We start from the raw sequence: 23,364 nt of genomic DNA on the forward strand, positions 1-23,364 counted from the left end.
GAACACAATGATAAGCAAAAGAAAAACAGATAAATCCTGGGACCCACAAGTCCCCTGGTGTAAGGTTTCTAAGGTGCTCATGCAAATATCAGCCTTTTTTCCTTGATGCCTCAATACTGCCAGCGTGACCCTCATAGGCCCACAAGGTACCTCCTCTTGAGTGCCCACATAAGGAATGGGTAAGACGCCAGGGACTTGCTTGGGGCCACAACTCTGATTCAGAGCAATGGCAGTCTGGCCCTCAGCACATTTCCCCTGAGTTGGGCTGAGTCCACTCTCCTGCCTCTCGGAAGCCTCCTCCCTTCTGACTGCTTGGTGCGGTTATCACGTTGGGTCTCTGGTGGTCTTGCAGCTCCTCATGTGGTCCTGCTCCCTGCGGTCCTTCCAGCGGCATCACTAGGGTTGGTGTCACCCAGTGCAGTAACTGGTCCGCACCCCCCTAGTTACGCCACTGATCGCTCGGTTGCGCACAGCACACTTCTCTTAGGACATGGAATGGTTGCTAGGGAGTTTCGCAATTACCGATCACCGGGACTCCTTAACTGATACTTTTCCACATTCCCTCTTGAAGAGTTCAGAGAGCCTGACGCTGTTGTGGTGTTACCTAAGAGCGTGGCTCCGGATGATTTGCATAACTCTTCGCACGTGCAAACACATTCAGCGCCATTTAACGCATAGCTGCTAACTCTTATGTCTAGTTACTTTAGCTATGATTAAAAAAAAAAAGGTGCCGAGAGCGCGCGCACCGAAAAGTGCCAGTATATCTCATGTAAAGAGGCCAACTGTTGCCTGCCAGCATCTATCTGCCTTGCATGGCGGCACTGAGAACCTGTTGTTCCACTTTATAGTGCCACCATCAATCTTTGCGCTTTAATGCTCAAATTAGGCTAGTCGCTGAAGTTTCTGTCACTTAAGCTAATTAAACGCTAATTTATTTTTTACAAAGTAAGGCAGCCTTTTTTCGTTTATTTTTGTCAACATATATGTGCACACCGATCAGGGAAACACCTTTAGTTTTCCATTTTTTTTTGAAGAGGTTAAGATATGTTCACTTTTTGTTAGACATCGCAGTAAGGTGACTATTTATATATGAGTATCTTGAAAATCGCAACGCGATGCAGAATCGAACCTCTTGCAGATCCGCACTCAGCCACCAGTGACCCTGACACTTACCGTGGTGTCACCCCATGTGAAGGTGTCACCCGGTGCGGTCCGCACCCCCCTAGTGACGCCACCGGGTCCTTCCTGCCAGTAGCAGTGTTCCTCACGGTGCCACATGGCTCTGTCTCCTCACCCTCCGTAGTGATGCCATCCTGCAGCTCTCCTAACAGTTCAGTCTCCTTCGATGAGGTCTCCTCCTTCCGCTTCATGCACACCTCTATGACAGCATCCTGCCCCTCGTATCCGAGCTCCAACCATACAGGGCGTATGGCCAGCCCCACAATTAGAATGCTGCCTGCGACTTCCTTCATGCAGACTGTCTTGGTCATGACGGGGTCTCACCCGCCTCAATGGCTCTCTGGCTACAGCAATGTTCTGAGAATATTAGTATATTCTGTAGTGCAAAGTTTGTCTGAAAAATCTGGATGAAGTAAATCGTACAACAGTTTAACCTGTTGCGCATAATCTGGTATATAATTTCTACCAAAGTTTAAGTGATTGTAGCTGTTTTAATGTATTTGGTGGGAAGTGTGCTGCAAGGCTCCTGCCTTCATTTGATAATTCATATCCTAAGGACAGGACACTAAGAAAAGCAATTTATGATTTTCAAAAGTTGAATTTATAGCCGTGGTCCGCAAATACTAGAATTATGCAGTCCACTCTGGACAAATGTGTATTTAGATCATTACCTGTGAGGTAAATGTGATCAACATATGACAAAGCTTCTGAGTAAATTTCTTGTAAAATTGATGTTACACAGGGAGCAAAAAGTCCTGGACTATCGTTATACCCCTGCAGGAGTCACCAGAATTTTCTCTGTGACATTAGGATGGAAAACACCATCAAATCTCTGCTTTCAGGTGTTATATTTTGACAGAAAAAGCCATTGGAAATATCCAATGTAGTTTTGTATTTTTTACGAACAATGTAGGTCATTAAAGCTGCACTCTCTGAATTTTGTATAGCAAAGGCGTGTGTATGACTGTTTACTGTCTATAGCCTAAGACTACGTGATAGGAATTATCTGGTTTACTTACAGGAAACAAGGGATTATTCATAGAAGAGGTGCAAGGTTCAATGATACCTGGATATTCTAATTGTGATAGAATTCCCCTAACAGGTTGTTTAGCATCATGTTTAATAGGGTATTGTGGTTGCGCTTGCAGGCTGGACCTTATAGGTATGACGTGATAATGCAAATCCTTATCCCAGCCTGCATGATTGCGACATAATGCAGGGGCTTGTGCAAGAGCCCTTTCTGCGGCATTCACTTCTTTAACTTCCCCAGGAACAAAACTAGAGAAGGATGGTAAAATGTTGTCCTCCCCGTGGGACTTCTCTAACAAGCTCAGGTGGCCAGTGTACCTCAGCCAAGAGAATGTCATAAGCATTAGACTAGTGCTACCAGAATATTACTGTAATAATATGCAGTATATCACCCTTGATTTGGATGTCCAAATCAAAAAGTCTGTCTGGAGAGCTGACGCTGATCCAGAGTTTCAAGTTGAATATATTCATTAGCCTCGCCACCAAAACCTCTTGAAGAGTCTGGTGAAGTATTGTGACTTCTGCTGTGCTGTTGAGCAGTGTTTCCGCCCATGTCTTGTTCAGAAGAAGTATCGCAGACGTCGGATATGTGGTGTCCAAGACTCGTGCAGCAGCAGTGATATGGAGGCAAAGTCATGTCTGCATTTTAAGTCGAGGTCTTTGCATCACACAGTTGGTGAGCGGCATCCACGGCTTTGGTGCAGGCAGTGGCAATGCATCGATATCACAGGGTAATGGTCTGGTTCTGATCGACACGTCGGTGTTGATGCGTTGGTTTATTGGGTTCCAGCACCAAACAATCACTTCCAAGTGCCCAGGACGGGATTTGGCACAATTTGGCAGTAAAAGAGCCCAGGTACTGATAGAAAGATGCAAGGGAAGTCTTTGATATCCCTGAGCCTTCAGAAACAGGAGGCAAGTCAAAGAAGCCCTTGAAGAACTTTTAGAGATGCAGGCCGTAGAGAGTCTAGTCCAGTCCTCTCACTCCCAGGCAAGAACAACAGGCCAACACAGTAAAGCAAGCAGCATAGTGACAGTCCCTCCTGGCAGCACAACAGCTCTTCTTCTTGGTATAATGTCCTCAGTTCCAGGAGTGTTATGAGTATATGGTGTTAGAGGGCCAGTACTTATACCCATTTTAGCCTTTGAAGTAGGGAGACTTCAAAGAAAGGTCTTTGTAGTGCACAAGAGCCTGCCCTTTCCTGCCCTGGCTACAGACTTACTACAGGGGAGTATTAAACCCTTTGTGTAGGGACAGGCACAATCCTATTCAGATGCAAGTGTCAGCTCCTCCCTCTCACTCTAGCCCAGGAAGACCCATCAGCCTGGTGATGGACCATCAGGATGTGAGTGGCACACCTCAGCTTCTTTTGTGTGTGACTGTCTAGAGGGAAGGCACAAAGCCCAGCTGTCACACAACCCAGACGTGCATTCTACAACAGGCAGAAGACACAGAAAAGTTAAAGTAAGAAAATGTCATCTTTCTAAAAGTGGCATTTTCAGACCTGCAATTTAAAAACCAACTTCACTAAAAGATGTGTTCTTAAATTGCGAGTCCAGAGACACCAAACTTACTCTTCCTATCTGTTCCCAATTGAAGGCAGCTCTAATGTTAACCTATGGGAGCAATAAACTTTAGAGCAGTGAAATACAAATTTAAGAGTATTTCACTACCAGGACATGTAAAACTGAAAAGTACATGTCCTTCCTTTTAAGTACGCTGCACCCTGCCCAAGGGCTGTCCATGGCCTACTCTAGAGGTAACCTATGTGTATAAGAAAGGGAGGTTTAGGCCTTCCAAGGAGGTCAACTTGTCAGGTTGAGATGGCAGTTTAAACTGCACAGACAAGCTCCATAGTGGCAGGTCTGAGACATGTTTGAAGGGCTACTTATGTGGGTGGCACAATTATGTAGAAGCAGTTGATTTACAGGCCCTAGGTACATGTAGCGCATTGTACTAGGGACTTATCAGTAAATCAAATATGCCAATCATGGAGAAATCAAATGCTATTACATTTTAGACACAGAACACATGCACGTTAGCAATGGTCAGCAGTGAAAAAGTGCTAAAGTAAGGAAAAACAAAGTTCAGCACACTGTCAAAACAGGAGGCCAGAAAGCTTGATCTGCACATTGGGTATATAATGCGGAGACACTCTTACTTCACGTCTTGCCAGATCAAGCTTCGATTCGGTTTGCAACTCTATCTTCACACTATTATACTTTAATCTTCACTCTGGACGGGGTCTCAGCACCTACGTTTTTGTTACTTGCTTATGGTGACACATATTCCTTTATTTCTTCCATCCATTGGGCTCATTGGGTATTCAGTTACCCTTTTCTTTTCAAAAACATATTTAACTTTCACCTTTTATCCACCTTGTGCATGTGTGCAGACTTTATTTTATGCCATTTAAGTATATCAGTGGTTTCACTGTGGATGGTTATGTACACCCAGTATTCAGTTAGGTCATGGATACTCACAAACATTCTCACGGGGGCCAAATTTACAGTGTGGTTTGTGGCAGAGGGCCGCACCGGTGGGGGCGGGGTCAGAGGGGGAGGGGCCAGAGGGGGAGGGGCGGGGCTAAAGCAAAAAAATAATTGTGACCATGAGGTTGAACACAGGTCCCTTCAGCAGACGCCTTCGTCCACTGAGCCACCAGACCCGGCATACACACATCTCTCTCTCTCTCTCCCCCTCTTCCCCTCCCTCCCCCTCCCTCTCTCCCCCTCCCTCTCCTTCCCTCTCTCACCCTCCCTCTCCCTCCCTCTCTCCCCCTCCCTCCCTGTCTCTCCCTCCCTGTCTCTCCCTCCCTGTCTCTCCCTACCTGTCTCTCTCTCCCTGTCTCTCTCTCCCTGTCTCTCTCTCTCCTTGTCTCTCTCTCCCCCTGTCTCTCTCTCCCCCTGTCTCTCTCCCCCTGTCTCTCTCCCTGTCGCCCTCCCTCCGTCGCCCTCCCTCCGTCGCCCTCCTCCCTCCGTCGCCCTCCTCCCTCTGTCGCCCTCCCTCTGTCGCCCTCCTCCCTCTGTCACCCTCCTCCCTCTGTCTCCCTCCTCCCTCTCTGTCTCCCCCTCTGTCTCCCCCTTTGTCTCCCTCTCTCTGTCTCCCTCCCTCTGTCTCCCTCCCTCTGTCTCCCTCCCTCTGTCTCCCTCCCTCCGTCTCCCTCCCTCCGTCTCCCTCCCTCTGTCTCCCTCCCTGTCTCTCTCCCTCCCTCGGTCTCCTTCCCTCCCTCTGTCACCCTCCGTCTCCCTCCCTGTCTCCCTCCCTCCGTCTCCCTCCCTGTCTCCGCCTCCCTCCCTCTGTCTCCCTACCTGTCTCTCTCTCCCTGTCTCTCTCTCCCTGTCTCTCTCTCTCCCTGTCTCTCTCTCCCCCTGTCTCTCTCTCCCCCTGTCTCTCTCCCTGTCGGCCTCCCTCCGTCGCCCTCCCTCAGTCGCCCTCCACCCTCCGTCGCCCTCCTCCCTCTGTCGCCCTCCCTCTGTCGCCCTCCTCCCTCTCTGTCTCCCCCTCTGTCTCCCCCTTTGTCTCCCTCCCTCTGTCTCCCTCCCTCTGTCTCCCTCCCTCTGTCTCCCTCCCTCTGTCTCCCTCCCTCCGTCTCCCTCCCTCCGTCTCCCTCCCTCTGTTTCCATCCCTGTCTCTCTCCCTCCCTCGGTCTCCTTCCCTCCCTCTGTCACCCTCCCTCTCCCTCCCTGTCTCCCTCCCTCCGTCTCCCTCCCTGTCTCCGCCTCCCTCCCTCTGTCTCCCCCCTGTCTCTCTCCCTCCCTCTGTCTCCCTCCCTGTCTCTCTCCCTCCCTTTGTCTCCCTCCCTGTCTCTCTCCCTCCGTCTCCCTCCGTCTCCCTCCCTCTGTCTCCCCCCTGTCTCTCTCCCTCCCTCTCCCTCTGTCTCTCTCCCTGTCTCCCTCTCCCTCCCTCTGTCTCCCTTCCTCCTTCTGTCACCCTCTGTCTCCCTCCCTCCCTCCCTCTGTCACCCTCCGTCTCCCTCCCTGTCTCCCTCCCTCTCCCTCTGTCTCCCTCCCTCTGTCTCCCTCCCTCTCCCTCCCTCCCCCTCCCTCTGTCTCCCTCCCTTTCCCTCCCTACCCCGTCCTCCATCTCCCTCCATCTCCCTCCATCTCCCCCCTCCGTCTTCCTCCCTCCGTGTCTCTCTCTCTGTCTCCCTCCCTCTATCTCTCCCTGTCTCTCTCCCAGTCTCTCTCTCTCCCTCCCTCTGTCTCCCTCTGTCTCCCTCTCTCTCCCTCTGTCTCTCTCCCTCTGTCTCTCTCCATCTGTCTCCCTCTCCCTCTGTTTCCCTTTCCCTCCCTCTCCCTCCCTCTGTCACCCTCCGTCTCCCTACCTCTGTCTCCCTCTCCCTCTGTTTCCCTCTCCCTCCCTCCCTCCCTCTCCCTCCCTCTGTCTCCCTCCCTCTGTCTCCCTCTCTCTCCCTCTGTCTCTCTCCCTGTCTCCCTCTCCCTCCCTCTGTCTCCCTCCCTCCCTCTGTCACCCTCCGTCTCCCTCCCTCTCCCTCTGTCTCTCTCCCTCCGTCTCCCTCCCTCCCTCCCTCCCCCTCCCTCCATCTTCCTCCCTCCGTCTCCCTCCCTCCGTCTCCCTCCCTCCGTCTCTCTCTCTCTGACTCCCTCCCTCTATCTCTCCCTGTCTCTCTCCCCGTCTCCCTCCCTCCCTCTGTCTCCCTCCCTCTCCATCTGTCTCCCTCTGTCTCCCTCTCTCTCCCTCTCTCTTCCTCTCTGTCTCCCTTCCTCTCCCTCCCTCTCCCTCTGTCTCCCTCCCTCTGTCTCCCCCAGACTTCGCCTCTCTGTCTCCCTCTCTCTGTCACCCTCTGTCAACCTCTGTCTCCCTCCCTCTTCCTCTGTCTCCCTCTCCCTCCCTCCGTCACCCTATGTCATCTCACCCCGTGTGTGTGTCAGCCCTCAGCCCGGGCTGAGGCAGCTTCCCAGCGGCACGCACACACAGCGCACTGAGACAGCTTCCCGGCGCGCACACACAGTCGCACCCGAGTACTTCGCAGGTCTTTAAAAGACCATTTACATGTTCATAAAGCTTTGTTGTATTTCACCTCTTAGGCCCCTGCATCTCCACTTTGACAATAACTGGAATCCCCAGGCCCCCACAGAGCAGAGTCTCAGAGTCCGGGCTGCTGCACCCGGCAGTGTTTGATAACACTATTTAATTTTTTTTTTTAAAACACAGGTCGGATGTCTGCAAGGTCCGCGGGCCGCCAAGGAAGTCTTGCCGGGCCGCTAGCGGCCCGTGGGCCGTACTATGAGTAACCGTGAGTTAGGTGGTACATTGCTTGTTCTTGTTTGTGTTTTATGTACAGCCTTGATAAAGTCGCGGGTTTATTACCCATGTGCGACGAAACACGTGTCGGCTGTTGGATGAACAAAGGACTAAAAGAAAGAAAATCACAAGAATCATTGCACTTTGTTTTACTTGATGCTCACAACGTGCAATTTTAACCAATATATTACTGTTTACGTATGCTGGGGACATTGTTCATTTAATTAATTGGCACAGGCCGATAACCTGGGGAGATCAGTGGTGCTCCTCACCTTTCAGCACCGTTGCTAATATAGACAACCCTACATATTTTTTTAGATGGTATTCTCCTAAGTGGCGCCAGCAGTCCTATACTCCAAACTACTACCCTTTTCTCACTGTCATATTTTGTTGTAAAAGGTTTGATGCAGGACAGGGCATGTTATCAAATTATTTGACGTGTGGACAATGCTTGCACGGTAGAGCAAATAACCTGTTAAGTGAGCTTGACCGAAATACCGTATCGATGAAGCCAGGGAGCTCTGCCATCTTTGCTTAAACAGGTTCTTAACAGATCAAGCAGAGTATGTTCCGGGTTTGTATAATACTGTGGTAGATTCAGGTTGAAGGTTCCCACAAGTCAGCATTGATTGGGCATTGGAACCATTGGCATTTCAGCTCAAAAGCTTTCGGAACCTTATAAGGTTGACATATTTGCCTCTGAGGTTCTTTTGAGGCATGGGTTGTGTGCTCCCTCTATTTGCAATGATTCCCAGAACAATTGTCCATGTCAGGAGGGATAAGTCATTTCAAGTAAGATTGTCCGAGGCTGCTAGTGTCCATTCCTCATCTGCTTCTCAGTCGGATGAGAGACCCCCTTGATCTCACGTTGCAACTCATATTCTTCATTGATGGCTTGGAGAATTTCAAGGAGTCTCAGACTTTGACAGGATGCATTGTTAGTTGTCAGGAACTCTTGGGCTCAGTCTAGTTACAGATATGCCTAGTCTGTCTGGGTTGCGTGGTCTGTGGTTCTACCTTTGAATCCTATTTCTGCTTCTCCATAAGAGGTGGTTAATTTATTGGTGGCTTTGTTTACTGGTGGTAAAGCCTATACGACTAATAACGCCTACGGATCAGCCATTCCAGCTGGTAATAATTTGATAAAAGGAGAACCATTAAAGAAACATCTTCTAGTGTGCAGGGCATTACTTTCAATTTGTCTCAATATATTTCCTCACCCCATATGGGCTGCTGACTGGATTGTCAAGTTACTATTCCCCTTTCAGTTGGGTGGGCTGGACAATGAAAATCTCTCTCTAAAACAACTTTCGCTTAGTTAACTTTGATGTGTTAAATTCCTTTCTGTAGGGTATCTGATGCCAGTGTACCTGATGTCAGAGCTATATATGTTGATGGTCCAGGTGGCTGACAACTTATATTACTAGGCATACCATGATGTTATCTGCTTCCGTTTTTATCTTGCTTTTCCCAGCTGTAAAAGGTTTTGTGTTGTTCATTGCCTAAAGTGTTATGAATCACATATTGCAATTTTTAGACTTTGTTTGGCAACTCATCTTTTGATTTCTTTTAAAATAAAATGCAATATCTTCATCCATCTTGGCAAGGTGGGTCAAGTTGATTATCCCTTAGGCTTGTATCATTATTTTAGTTTTTGAGGTCCATTCTTCAACAAGAGGAGCTATGGTGTCCAAGGCTTTTAGTTCCTGTGGATGATTGGAGAACATTATAAAAGCGGCAGACTGGTTTCAAGAGTCTACAATTACAACTTTTAACTTTAACCCGGATGCTCATGTTTCATGTAATGTGATTGACAGGGTTAGACCTTGATATGATTGAGCCTCTGACCACGTAATTCCATGTGAAAACTCAAAGCTAACTTCACAGGATGTTCTCCGGTGCACTCTCTTAATCTGAATTATATTGTCATTTATTGAATTAAGTTTCATTATGCAGTTTGTCATCTGGAACGTTTTGTGTCTTCTTGTCAATGTCACATTTTAAATATAGAATTTTTTTAGGTGTGTGCTCTGTTCTTTACGTTCCCCAGATAATCGTCAGATTCATTATTTACAAGGAAGATATTATTTTCTTAAGTGATTGGTTCTGCTGCTGCAAAGAGGCCGTGTGCAACAAGGTAGTGCAAAGTAAAGGTTTTGCTGTCATTGGATTGGTGAACCCTTTGTGAAGTCACAAAGACTGAGGGGTCTGGTATGTGCGTAGCCTTTTGAGCTGTATGAAAAAATATTCATATTGCATAGTATTATGTTTGTGTCTTTGCTGATTGAGCCTTTGTGGCGTTAATAGAACCAAACCTCCTGTCACGTTAGTAGGGAAGATTTCACATTGGAACTGGGTCCTGAGTTGAGAGCTAGAACAGCTGGAACCTGTGAAAGTCATCTCACACTTGTGCTGAACCTCTGTCAAGCGGGACCCTACTGAGCAGCTTGTGCACTGTCTTTGGCATCCTTTTTAGGTCTCGCCTGACCCAGCGCATGCGCTGGTCTGGCGAGACTTATTGAGAGGGCTCCAAAAAGTGCTACCAGGCCAGCCTAGAGCCACAGTGCATGTGCGCGGGCGCGCGTGCCGCGCTTTACCGCGATTACTTCCGGTTTCGCGGCCGCACTGCCGCTTTGATGTTTGATCGTGATCGCGATCACTTTCGCGGCTGAACGGCCACTTTGCATAGCCAATAGGTCTCACTTTTGGGACCTTATAAGTATTTAGTTATGCAACTGATGCATGGCTAAACACTTATAAGGTCCCAAAGGCGAGACCTATTGGCTATGCCAATGCTTGTTGTAAGAAAGCAGACAGTGGTGCTGGAAATACTGAAAGATGTTGCAGGCCTCCATGTCACCAAGTTACATGCTGACTTGGCCAGTTGGCCTGCTGGAGCAGAGTTTTCTGTTGAAAATTTATTGGGTTTTAAGTTCCAGTTTTGTCTATATGTCGAGACTTAAATTACTAATCTATAATCGATAATTATTTGTTTTGTGAGAGTTTTTTAATTAATCAACATATTAATGAGAGAAAATACACGTGGGAATGCATATATGTTGCTTAATAATAATGTGCGGTTATTTAATATAAGTGTGCTATTTGTTTTGTGTTGATGCTTTTAAATAATAACGTGTACTAATGCTTAAATATGTTGCAGATGGCTAGTTAATTACATACACAGAGGGTATTAGTGGGAATTAACACTGTTTAATCATTGCGATGATGTAGTAACGTTGATTGTGTTTCTTTCAATTAAGATGGTTCGTTTTGGCCTAAGAAAAGATGGCTGTCGTTTACAGCCTGTGCTCGAGTGAATATGAGATGACGAGAGGCCTTGTTGAAAGTCACCTGACTATGGCTTCTGCTGGAGTTTTGAAAGTTTCCGTGATGACAGTGACTCCAGGCAAGCGTCCAAATAACCTTGGAGGAAAAGAAAGCCACAATGAACTTTGTGATTACAGCGGTGGCTTCGCTATGGTTCCGAGGAAGAGCATTTACAAAAGTAACATTTGCAAACTCGAGTTTCCTTCTTCCGTCTTTTTATTTTTGTGATTTTTCTGAGCGGAGGTTTTCCAAATGTAGCGATGCTACATCCTTTCCTGCTCGCTCTGCTCAGCGGCTCAACGGATATTCAGAACATTTTATGTTGCATTATTTTTGAAAGATTTGTTATAAAAATTGTTAGACTAGAGAGGGTCTAAGGCCACTTCTTCCCAAACCTGCGTTGGTGAGGATCGATGCTGTGAGGACGGCGATTCGGGAGACTTCTACTGAGAGACCTGTCCTGACCCATTTATGACATTTAGCTAGAATAGGTAACTATGAGAATAATGATTTTGCTTTTGATTGACTTTCTTTTGAACTAATTTTAGATAAAGTACCATTATTTCAAATACAGTGTTGGTGGTTATTTCTTGTCATTTATTGGATACACTAATGTGATTATTGTTGTTTAAATCATGACTCAGGACAGTAGCAATTTGATCGCATTGACCTTACTGTAGATACAGGGTGTTTCAGGAGTTTCTCTCATGACAAGTGCTAATAGAGTAATCGAGCGTGTGTTAGTGAAATGGGCCCAAGCGTATGATGAGTGCATGTGCGTGTATCTGTAAAATTACTCTATCCGTGGAAGTAGGGAGAATTTGTATGCCCTGATCTGCAGCAGGCCTGCCAGTGTGTGATCACTGCAGTCTTCTCAGAAACTCCTTCGATGCTCAGCTCTCCACCCTCAGCAGCAGCAGCTGACTTTGATGAAACAATTCACTGGCCAGCTGAAAAATTCAACTCTGGCTCATTTAGCTAGCTATTGTCATGGTTTTAGCTCTAATGTCACAGGGACAGAGTGACATTGCACACCGTACTGTCCAGTTTTGAACATGTTAAGGCTTATATATATTTCTAAAGACATCACATGACATTCCCTGCATACTATGAATGTATATGTTTGTAAAGTGAAACAACGGGGGGGAGGTAGAAGGAGGGAGAGGCAAGGAAGGAAACTATGGGAGTAGGGAGATGGGTGAGAAGAAAGTAGGTCACCAAAAGGAGGAGAGAGGTGAGAGAGGGAAAGACATATACAAAGAAGAAGGGGCATAGGTGAGATTGGAGGGAACAGAGAAGTACAAAAGTAGACATAGGAGGGGAGAAGAGAGGGAGTAACAAAGGGAAGAGTGACAGGTAAGTAGGAATGGAGGCAAAGGGAACGAGGATGATTTTTGATAGGTAGAAAGAAAAGGAGGAGGAAGAGGGTTCAAGAAAGACAAAAGACCTGAGACGGAAAAGAGGTTAGAAAGGAGAAAGAGATGGAATAGGGTGGTGAGAGGAGAGAAGAACGCAGAGGCAATCACAAGAGAATAAGAAATATGATAGAGGAGGGAGGTAACGGGAGGTACTAAAGCAGAGCGATCAAAGTGACTGGGAGGAAAGAAGAAAAGAAGAAGAGACAAGAGGAAAAAGATGGAAGGTAGGAAATATCTAGAGAAGGAGAGAAAAGAAGGGAGAAAAAGAGAGAATGGGAAAGAGAGTGAAGGGAGGGAGTGGGGTGGATAATGCAAAGAGAATGGTGGAAAGTAAAACAAAGGGAGAGAGTGACAAATGAATGGCAAGGGAAGAATGGAGAAAGACGAGGGAAAGAAGGTGTCAAGAGTTTCCTGGTCTGTAACAAACAACAGAAGGATAGATACTGCCCTGTGGTGGCTACTCTTAGCAGAATGAGATTAAATCAGAAAGGCTTCCACTTTTATTAACTCTGAAATGCCAGCGTAGTCGTCATCTTTGTCCAACAGTTTCAGGATATCAAACCCTGCCAAGTGCTAGGCATCGGTTAGTCTAACAAATGTGTGTCACTTGACATGGCTATCAAATATAGCCAGGCGTGTGCTGGCTAGCTCATTTGTTTTACAAATAAGATCTCAGCCATGGGATGTAAAACTGATGTGCCCTGCTGTGAATTACTGTTGTGAGGGAGGCGTGGGGGGGAAGCAGACCACGGACCATGAATTGTGTGTAAAAGGCCGCTTTTATTGGACCAGGTGCATATAACAATTTTAATAAACCTCGGCAAAAGCCTTCCAAAACTAAGCCTCATTAAATAAACCACATACCTAACCCCGCACCCCACCCCCTCCCCTAAAATTTCTTTGAACCCGCCCACACCCATACATTACAACATTTCAAACAATACAAAACACTACATCACCATATAACCCAGTATAAACCTATAAATACAACCCGTCCATTAAACAAACTCCCCTGCCCGCCCCCTTACAGCTGTCAATCCCCCAACCTGTGCAACCGAACTAGAAATAACCAACCTATCCTTTCCCAGTCGATAACCCAACAATTAATCAACAAACCTCTGCCAAAACTGTCAAAATTCAAATAACCCCCGCACAGCACCTGCTCCAAGCGACAATACATAACAAAAACCCCTGCTCACCTGTCCCAAAAAGGCCACCTAAGGATACAAAATTTTAAAGGAAAAAACCCAGATATAATAAAATTAAAGAAAAATTGAAAAGAAGGATAGGGAGGGCAAAAACTACCACAGCCTAAGCTCCCAGCCATCAGGTCACCAAACCTAAAATGGTGGCTGGGAGCAGGAGCCCAAAGCATTTATGCCTGGGCTCCTTTTGGGCTACAAATAAAACAAGCCCAATACAAAATGGCCGGAACGAGGCCCGCCCCCCGCCCCTCCCAAACTGCCCGGGGAGGACCTCCCTGCGGTCGGCTGCGCCCCCAAGTCCATTTGGGAGGGAGGGGTGGGGGGAAGCAGACCAAGGACCATGAATTGTGTGTAAAAGGCCTCTTTGATTGGAACAGGTGCACATAACAATTTTAATAAACCTCGGCAAAACCTTCCAAAACTAAGCCTCACTAAATAAACCACATACCTAACCCCGCACCCCTCCCCCCCTAAAATTTCTTTGAACCCGCCCCCACCCGTACATTACAACATTTCAAACATTACAAACCCGTATAACCCAGTATAAACCTATAAATACAACCCATCCGTTAAACAAACTCCCCTGCCTGCCCCCTTACTGCTGTCAATCACCCAACCTGTGCAACCAAACTAAAAATAACCAACCTATCCTTTCCCTGTCGATAACCCAACTTAACAATTAATCAACAAACCTCTGCCAAACCTGTCAAAATTCAAATACCCCCCCACCCAGAAAGAAAGGGGGGGGAACTACCCCCCTTTCTGCCCCCCAACATAGGATAGACCCTTCAGACTCCATTTCCATGCCTCTGAACGTTCAAGCATCTTGACAATACCTCCCTAATTTCAAGAAAATACAGGTCCATGCCAATCCTGGATAAATGCACTCCATCATCCCTAAAATACTCCACCGCTTCAAAACTAATTTCTTTGTGTGTCACTCTCCCAAACCCCATACTGCAACAAAACCTAGAAATTTCAGCGTTCACTTTCCTCCGTGCCCTGTCAATGGCTCTGGGGTTCACTGCCCCTCTCCAAATCCTCCGCGGAACCAACTCAGTCCACAAAACATGGCATCCCGACCATCGCTCTTTTAACAGGGACAAATCTTCCACAAAGATCATTCTCACTGAAATGTATCAACAAAATATCCGGGCACTGGCCCCTCACCATCGCTTTATTCAAACATGGTATAAGTTCCCTTGCCCTTCCACACAATTCTAAAAAGATGCTCATTGAAACCCAACATTTTCCCAAAATAACTTTGGCACGCCTGAACCTGTACCCATTTGATGAATGAATGCCCCACTATCCAAACAGTCAACTCCTTTGAATGAGGCCCAGCCACAGAACCTGTAAAGAGAAAAATAGAATGAGACTCTCAACAAGGAGGATGACGCATGTGCCTCCCCCGCGTTCCTTCTCACATATCACTGAAAACAGTCTGACGACCAGCGCCCTAGCTGCATAATGTCCCCTTGAGACCAACCCCTGTTGTGTGCCTCAGTCGCTGCCCCAATTCTAAACGAGTGAGTCCCATACTGCGCCCCGTCCATCCCAATCCTTTGCAAAGCTTTACACAGAACCATGCGCAGTTGTTAATCAGTTATCCGGGCACCATTGATATGTTGAAAAACTAAATCGCTCCCAGCCCCTCCTGACAAAGTCTTCCAGCGACGTGCCAAACGCAGAGGACAAGTAGAAATGGGAGCCTTCGCTTCTAGCCAAACTCCTTTCCCAATGCTTCTCTGATCAGTTTTCGAACTGGCCAGCCAAATAGGCAAACCATTTTCAGAGAAAAACACTTCTTGCCAAGTGATGCCCTGTTTTAATTTGATACCCAGGAGCTCAGAGACTTGAAACACCCCAAAAAACATGAACGGCATAAGGGTGGCAAACAAGCATGCCTCAAAATCATCCCTGCAAACCGCAGGTAAAACCTCCAACAAACATGCCAGAGTCTGCCAGGAAAGAGGGGAACGGGACAGCTGAACCCCTCGCCGCTCCCTAGCCCAACCCTCGAGCATTCTCCTCCCCACTTCACCAGCAGAAGGGGAATAGCCCCAAAAGAGTTTCCCCATAAAAGAAATTCCTGCTAATTTCCCGGCAATGGTAACCCTGGAAAGGCCTCTCTCCATGAGGTCTAAGATAAACTGGATCACATCCTCAGAACGACGCCATACCTCCTTCCGCCTACAAGACCCAGATGCCAAGAAATCCTTCCATGCAAGTGCATATGCCGCCTGAGTAGACGCTGACAGAGAACCTACCACCAATTGTAATACCCTACGTTGCCTACATACCAAAGATGCTCCGGCATTGGGGTCTTCAAAATCTGTTCATCTCTTGCTGACTGCCTATTGACGATCTCCACCACTGCCATGTTGTCCACACGAAACAGCACCTTCTTGAGAGCCAACTCCTCACCCCAAAGGGTCAATGCCACAAGTAACGGGAAGAGCTCCAGAAATGTTATGCTCCTCCCCCATCCCTCCAGTTTTATGGCCACTTCTCTGCACACCACCTGCCCTGCCAGTATATGCCAAAACCGTCACTGCCTGCTGCATCAGAGAACATTTGAACATCCCACTGGACATCTTCCTCCCTGGCCAATAGCACTCCATTAAAAGAGTTTAGAAAAACCGACCACATACGCAAATCCCCCTTCACCTCTGCTGACAAGCGGACATGGTGGTGAGGCAAATGCTGTCCTGATAATGCCCGGCTGAACTGCCAACAAAAAGTCATCCCCGCCCTGACCACCCTGCAGGCAAAATTAAGATGACCCAGTAACACTTGAATGTCCTTCACCGTCACCTTCTGCCTTGACAGCATTCTGTCCAACAATTCCAGCATTTTTAACTTTTGTCTTTTGGCAAGCGAGCCCGCATTGCCACAGAATCAATTTCAATTCCCAAAAAGGATAAAGCTGTAGCAGGTCCCATTGTCTTTTCAGGTGCCAAAGGCACCCCTAGTTCCTCCATGAGCTCATGGAAAGTGTCCAGAGCAGTCTGGCATTCCACGGAGCCCGGGGAACGGACAAAGAAGAATCGTCCAAATAGTGTGTTACCAACTTGTGACCTGTGCACTGCGTGAAATGCCACTGCAGGAAGGTGCTGAAACATTCAAACAACGCACATGACATAGAGCAAACCATCGGTAATGCTTTGTCCACGTACCATTTACCCTAAAAATGGATTACAAGAAGATCCCAATCATCTGTATGGACTGGAAGCAACCGAAACGCCGACTTAATGTCACATTTTGCCATTTTTGCAGTTGCGCCCGCGGTCACAACTAGTGACATGGCCACGTCAACTGAGGAATATGAAACCGAGGCAACCTCCTCATCAATGAAATCATTCACTGAAAACCCCTCTGGCCATGACAAGTGCTGAATCAGTCTGTACTGACCTTCCTCTTTTTTGGGCACTACTCCAATGGGTGATATAATCAAATTCTCAATTGGCCAATCATCAAAAGGGCCTGCCATCCTTCCTTCCCGCACTTCTTTGCCCAGTTTTTCTTGCACTACCCTGCTATGTTCCGCCGCTGATTTCAGGTTATCTGCCCACCTTCTCTGCCTTGGTCCCCGGTAGCCTAAATGAAAGCCCCACTGAAACCCATCCAAAAGCATCTGTTTCGCCCCCAAATCCCCATACCCCTGCAATGCCTCTCCCAGCTTTATCACCTTAACTGGCGTAAGAGCCTTTAGGCCCAGTACCCTGTGCTCCCTTACTCCCCCTACCGTCCTGGAATTGCTGCGAAGTGCCAGATGTGACTGCGCCTGACTGCTGCCATTGCTGGCCTCCCTGTGTTTTGACTCCCCAACAGTTAACAAGGGGATGCCGCTTTCCACACTTGGAGCACTCGTCACGATACTTGCAGTACTCCCTTGTGCATAATCCTTTATTGAAGTCCCAGCATGCCCCAATTCCAGTTTGCGTCGCGGCTGCGCCTCCCACCCCGCCCTGGGTGGGTTTCCCCTGTAAGGGCTGGTAAACTAAAGGCAGCCCACTAGCTGTAAAAATGGTCTTGCCCCCAGCCGCCGCCCCCATCGTATGCTGCCGTAAATCATTGTCCAACTCTCCCCATTTTGCCTCTGAGTCTCACGCCATCCGTGCCCGGAACTCTTCATCATATTGGGCCCATGCATAACCACCACCTGTAATCTGGGCTTTCCGGATTACATCCATATACTTAAATATAGCCACGCTGCGCTCAGGAAACTTCTCGCAGTATACGCTAGCGTAAATCAAAAACGCTGCTGTCCAGTTTTCAATAGTCAACTGAACTTTAGGGCACTTAGCCAACTCATACTCCCCTTCCTTAGAGCCCTCTTTGGACCTTACCTCCCTATGAAGGAGCTTCAATATTTCAACGTATTCTCCTTTCCATATGCGCTCCTTGGCTGACAGCATTAAATGGGCACCCAAAGGCTTTGTCACCCCCATGTAAGGTAGCTTCTTAATTTCCAATTCCTTACTGTCCAAAGGCTCCTTACCTCCCCCGCTGCATCTGTGTTAGTCCCGCTCTCAACCTTGGTACCCAGCCCTAGTCTCCCATCTCCAGTGCCTACCCCTGTATCCTTAACGTATCTACCTTTGTGTAATCTCCCCTCCGTCACCCCCCACCCCCCTCCCCCCATCCCCACAGACACCATTTTAGGTTTGGCCTGTGTTCTAGCGGTCTCACCTGGCTCTAATGAGGATGCTCGGACGAACTATGACCGCCGTGCCAACTTCTCAGACTGATCCCCTGTACGAGGAGCCCTCACCGATGGGCCACGCTCTCTCTTGGATCCTGCCGCCACTGCCTGGTTTTGTGGCACCGCTACCTGTAAAAAACTATGAGACACGTGAGAGGGCCCCCCTCCTCGCTATCCCGCGATTCCCCTTCCTCATGGCTGTCTTCATCATAATCAAGCAAAATTGGCTCCTCCACCTAGAGCACCTCAGTAGCAAAGTCAACAGCACGGGCATTACCAGACCCAGCATGACCCAAACTGGCCTAATGGCCCCTGAATGTTCTCCTTGCAGGGGAGCCGACTGTACCTGCTGGTACTCCTACTCATGCGTTGACCTCTTTGAAAATCCATTTCCGTTGGTGAGGCTGACGATCTTGACCTGCCTGATGTTGGGGCCAGCGAGGTCGCGCCGAACCTTCGTGCGCTGGCCGCAACGAGATCCCCCGCCGGTACGGAATGTGCCGCACAAGGCCTCACCATCCCTTCTCCTCGGTGTACTTGGGCCGCACCCCACCCTACCGAGTCTGCAACACTGCCACCCTCCCTGCCCTGCAAGAAAAAGTTTGGACTGGTGTGCTGGTTTCCTGACTCCTATCTGTTGACTGCTCCACCCTCCCACCTGCGCCCACTCACCCTCTCCTAAAGAGCTTCCCCTAAAGAACCAGTCTCACCCCTCAAAGAACCTGTGGGAGAAAAAAGCAGCAGGCTAAACATCTGCCCATAACCTCTTTCCTCCTCCAACTCTGCCCCCAATCCTAAACTACTCTTGTGCCTAGGGGAAACAACCCCTGATAAATCCCTCCCTCCTGCTTGAAAACTCAAAGTGCCCCAGCCTCTCCCACGCTCCGCGCTGGCACAACGCCTTGATTTAACCGGTACGTGTGCTGGAGCAGTGTTTTCTATTTAAACTCAAACTTCAGTTCATATTTCTATATGTCATAATTAAAATTACTAACGAATAATTATTAAATATTAATTTTTGTCGAGTGTACTGACTAATCAACCTTACTAATGAAAGAATTACACGTGGGAATGCAATTGCATGGCTTAATTAATACGTGAACTAAGTTGGTGAGCAAATTAATTAAATACGTGTGGCTAAAGTGCTATTTGTTATGTGTTTGCGCTTTAAAATAATATGTTTTAACGCTTCTTTATGTAGCAAATGGCTAGATAAATACATACACATAAGGGTATTAGTGGGAATTGACACTGTATAATCATTACGATGTAGTAATGTTGTTTTGTGTTTCTTTTAATTAAGATTGCCCATTTTGGCCTATTGAGAAATGGCCGACATTTACAGCCTGCATTTGAGTAGATGAAATGTGAAGAGAGGCCTCGCTGAATATGGTTGAAAATATGACCTCGGCCTCTGTCTGAGCTGAAAGTTACGAAAGGACAGCAGCTCTGGGCTTGTCGCCAGATATGAGGAAATATGAATTTCTATGGTCAATTGTGTCCCCTATCTAGACCCCAACGGCTCCATGTACATGCTACAAGTACATGTATGTTCCCTCCACTTCAAGCTATGAAGACGCAAATACAATTGTGTCCAACGTTAATATGTCCTCTTTCAGATCTGCCATGAATGGGTCAGATATTCCGTTCCTAAGTATGCCTTGCCACCGTCTTTATATGGTATACTTTTCACGTTTTCCAGCTCTGGCAAGGTAGGCCCTGAATTCTGCCATCGAGCTTTTCCTGCTTCTGCCTCTGAATGCTCCAGCCTGGACCTGTATCTGTATCCATGAACTTTGTCTTACTTCCTGCGCGGCTAACGGTGCCTAGCCCGGCCTGTTGCCTGCCAAAACTGTATTCAGCCTTCAAGTTATCTGCTCCGCTCCTCGAGAAATGCATTCCTGTCTAGTGGCTTAGGTAAACATCCCTCCAGCTGCAGAGCAAAGGGCCCGGCCTTACTGTCTCCGTGCAAGTAATTCATGACTTTCGTTACCATGGTAGGCCCATGCCCCCTCGCATCTCATGTAGACACTTAGACGCTTGTACACGCACTAGCAGTCAGTATAGAATAGGCTTTGTCCGAAAAGACCTTTCCTTCCAGATAATATAGTTCCTTAAACACAAGATATTAGATATGATTTGGGATTAGGTTGTCCTGACATCCCAGACTTCTGTCTCCTCATGTAGGGCTAAATGTCGAGTTCCCTTCACCCTCTAGTTGCACGTCAATCACACGTCATGCGGCTACGCGCGCATCTCTGCCATGTATTTCTGCTGACTTTGCAGGATTCTCTTATGGATCCACCCACTTGTGTCATCATCATAATGACGTTTCTAGTATACGCCTTTATGCACGCCTATTGTAACGCCTTTTTCATTACGTATGTGTATTCTTATCTCTCTTCTCAGCTGTAACGCCTTCTGCATATGTCTTTACTGTAATGCATTTTTCTATAAATATGATAACCTGTCAATAATGTACGGCTGATTCCTTCCTGAACCTTCGTGGTGACGGAACTTGATTGCCTGGTTCGAACCATAATTCCTTTGTAAGGAATAAATTCCCTTTTATAACCTCAAATACCACGGATTCTGCCTCTTATTTTTACTGAGTTATTCTTATTGAATTTTACCGCATAAATTAAGTCTAGGTAATTTAAATTTACCACATAATTGGCGCCCGAACAGGGACACCTCTCACACCCCACGCGCCGGAGGTGCGTTGCAGACCCGGTCTCCTGCCACAGCCAGACGGACAATTACGCGTACCCGCAGGATTTCCTGTATCTCCCTCAGGCCAACGGGGGCGACTGAGGCTGCGATCAACACCCAGACGAGGCTGTGAGGAGTGCGGAGAATCCCGACCAGAGCCTAGCTGAGAGAGCAAGATCCGAGGTATACAGAGGCCCACCAGATTCCGAAGTTCCGAAGTATCTAAGTCGAGTCCAGTCCAGTTGGTCTAGTCCAGTCCAGATTTCCGAGGCCTTCCGTTCCGTGCTTCCCGGTGAGTACCGTTGCTGGGGACGCATCTAGACGTGCGCATTAGTTTGTGCCGGTCAAGACGGGTTTGGGTACACAGACCTGGTCTGCACTGTTTCAGCAGTGTATCTGTGCTGTTTAGCAGCACATCTAGCATTATGCAGTTAACTAGTTTTATTCTAATTATTATTGTTCGTTCTAAAATGTTTTGATATGTTTTAAATGTCGTGGTATGAGTGATTGTTCGATCTTCATTATTGTGTTTATTGTATTAATTGTGTTCAAGTCCGAGTAAGAATCAAGTAGCAAGGTTTAAGATGCCGTTATTTTCAAAATTAAGACAGATAAAAACTAGAAAAGGGATACTCGAGGAAGCTGTTCCCATTCCACCTAGGGACACTCCAGGGTACTTTATGTACCATAAACATGGCCTAGATGCCGTATTATATCTTGATCTATGGGTGGACTACACCAAGGATTTAGCAGAGAGTCAGAGATGGCCCGCTACTGGAACATGGGATGCAGATTGCATCATGAGAGTAGAAGAAGTATTATGGAAAAAGAAAGCCAGACAGTCACAGAAAGATGCCATTGAATTATGGCGTAAAGAATCGCATAGGCGCACAGAGAAAGCGCTCAGAAAAGAAGAGAAAAGTAGGGAAGATTTAGAAAGAGCCCGAGAAAACATATTAATTGACGAAGGTATCCGAGTAAAAACAGAACAAGTAGACAGACAACGAAACACTCTTATGAATGGTATGTATCCTCTTCTGGCCGAGGGTTTGCCTAAGGCCACCCTGGAGGTACCAAAAGATCTGCCACCTCCATTACTCCCGATTAAAGTACATCCCAAGACCGCAAAGGACATTTTCCTTTCTTCCTATTTAGATGATACAGCCCCCGAATATGCTAATGGTGCGCAGCCACGCACACCACCTGTTAACGACGCTCAACCCCAAGATCAGCTGCCCCCACCTCCGCAGCAACAAACTCCTCCTCACGTTCTAAACATTCCATCTGTTTCTACAGTCCTTCCTGCATCCACACTCTCTACCCTACACCCAACAAATCCTTTTGGACCTGGCACCTCAGGAGGTGCGACAGGAGGTTTTTCCACGCCACCGCCAGCAACTAGATTGACTTATAGGGATTTAGCACACCAACGTACACCCCAAAGAGCTAATGACAATATATTAAATGAGCCTCTTACAGATTGTAGATATGATCCAGTGCCAGGTAAACACGACAGGATGTTGCTATCTTCAGTACGTTTACGACGAGTTGCAAACTATTTAATGACATTACCAGGAATGGTTGAACATCTAGACAAAATATATCGCTTTGTCCAAACAGGGCAAGGTCCTGAAAGTATTGGCGAGGCCATGGAATACCAGAAAGTAGATATGCAGAAATTATTGTTACGCTTTTTCATAAACTGCTTGATCAGAAACAGAGATAGGCCTGAGGTAGATCCGGAGGAAATGCAAGTACTTACCAGATGGGGTCAGAATATAGCAGACGGAAAACATGATAAACAGAAGTATATAGAAGTCATGTGCCGAAAGATCAGAAAAGAAGTAGAACGAATACATGAAAGAAGATTAGAAGCAGATAAAACTGAATCAGAGGAAGAGGAGGAGGAACAGTCAGAAATGAACACAGGACAATTAGAATTACCAGCTAGACAAACGATAGCTTATGTAGGAAAAGGAAGATCTTTCAATAATCCAATGCGTCCGATACGTCCAGAATGTAACAGAATTTTTCAAACAGCTATCTCAAATACAAGGACCCCTGAACACTTATTCCAGGCTACTGATAAATTACTTCGAGAACGAAGGGGGTACCATGTGCTCGATTCTATGGATGAACAAGAATTAGCCAGGTCAGCAGTACAATGGGCTGACAGCTCTGAAAAATACAGTGATGATGCGCTAGCACACACGTTTCTGAATCTCACCCCAGATGAGCAGCGTTTAGCTAGTATATACATGATACAACATCTCCTTATATTATATAAAGGCCAACACTCCGATCCTGGTCCCCTACCTGATATACTGATAGAACTACTACTGAATAAATGGAGAGGTCTAGGTACCGATCTAATTAAAGTAATTCTAGAATACCGACATAGATATAGTGCCTTTTTGTGTCCAGAACATGATCCAGCTCCTTCCATGGAGAGAAAAACGTATTACATAGACAGACAGAATCCCTTACGCGAAGTACACCCAGTTAGAAATGATGATA

This window comes from Triturus cristatus, chromosome 5_2, assembly GCF_964204655.1.
Source record: "Triturus cristatus chromosome 5_2, aTriCri1.1, whole genome shotgun sequence".
NCBI lineage: Eukaryota > Metazoa > Chordata > Amphibia > Caudata > Salamandridae > Triturus > Triturus cristatus.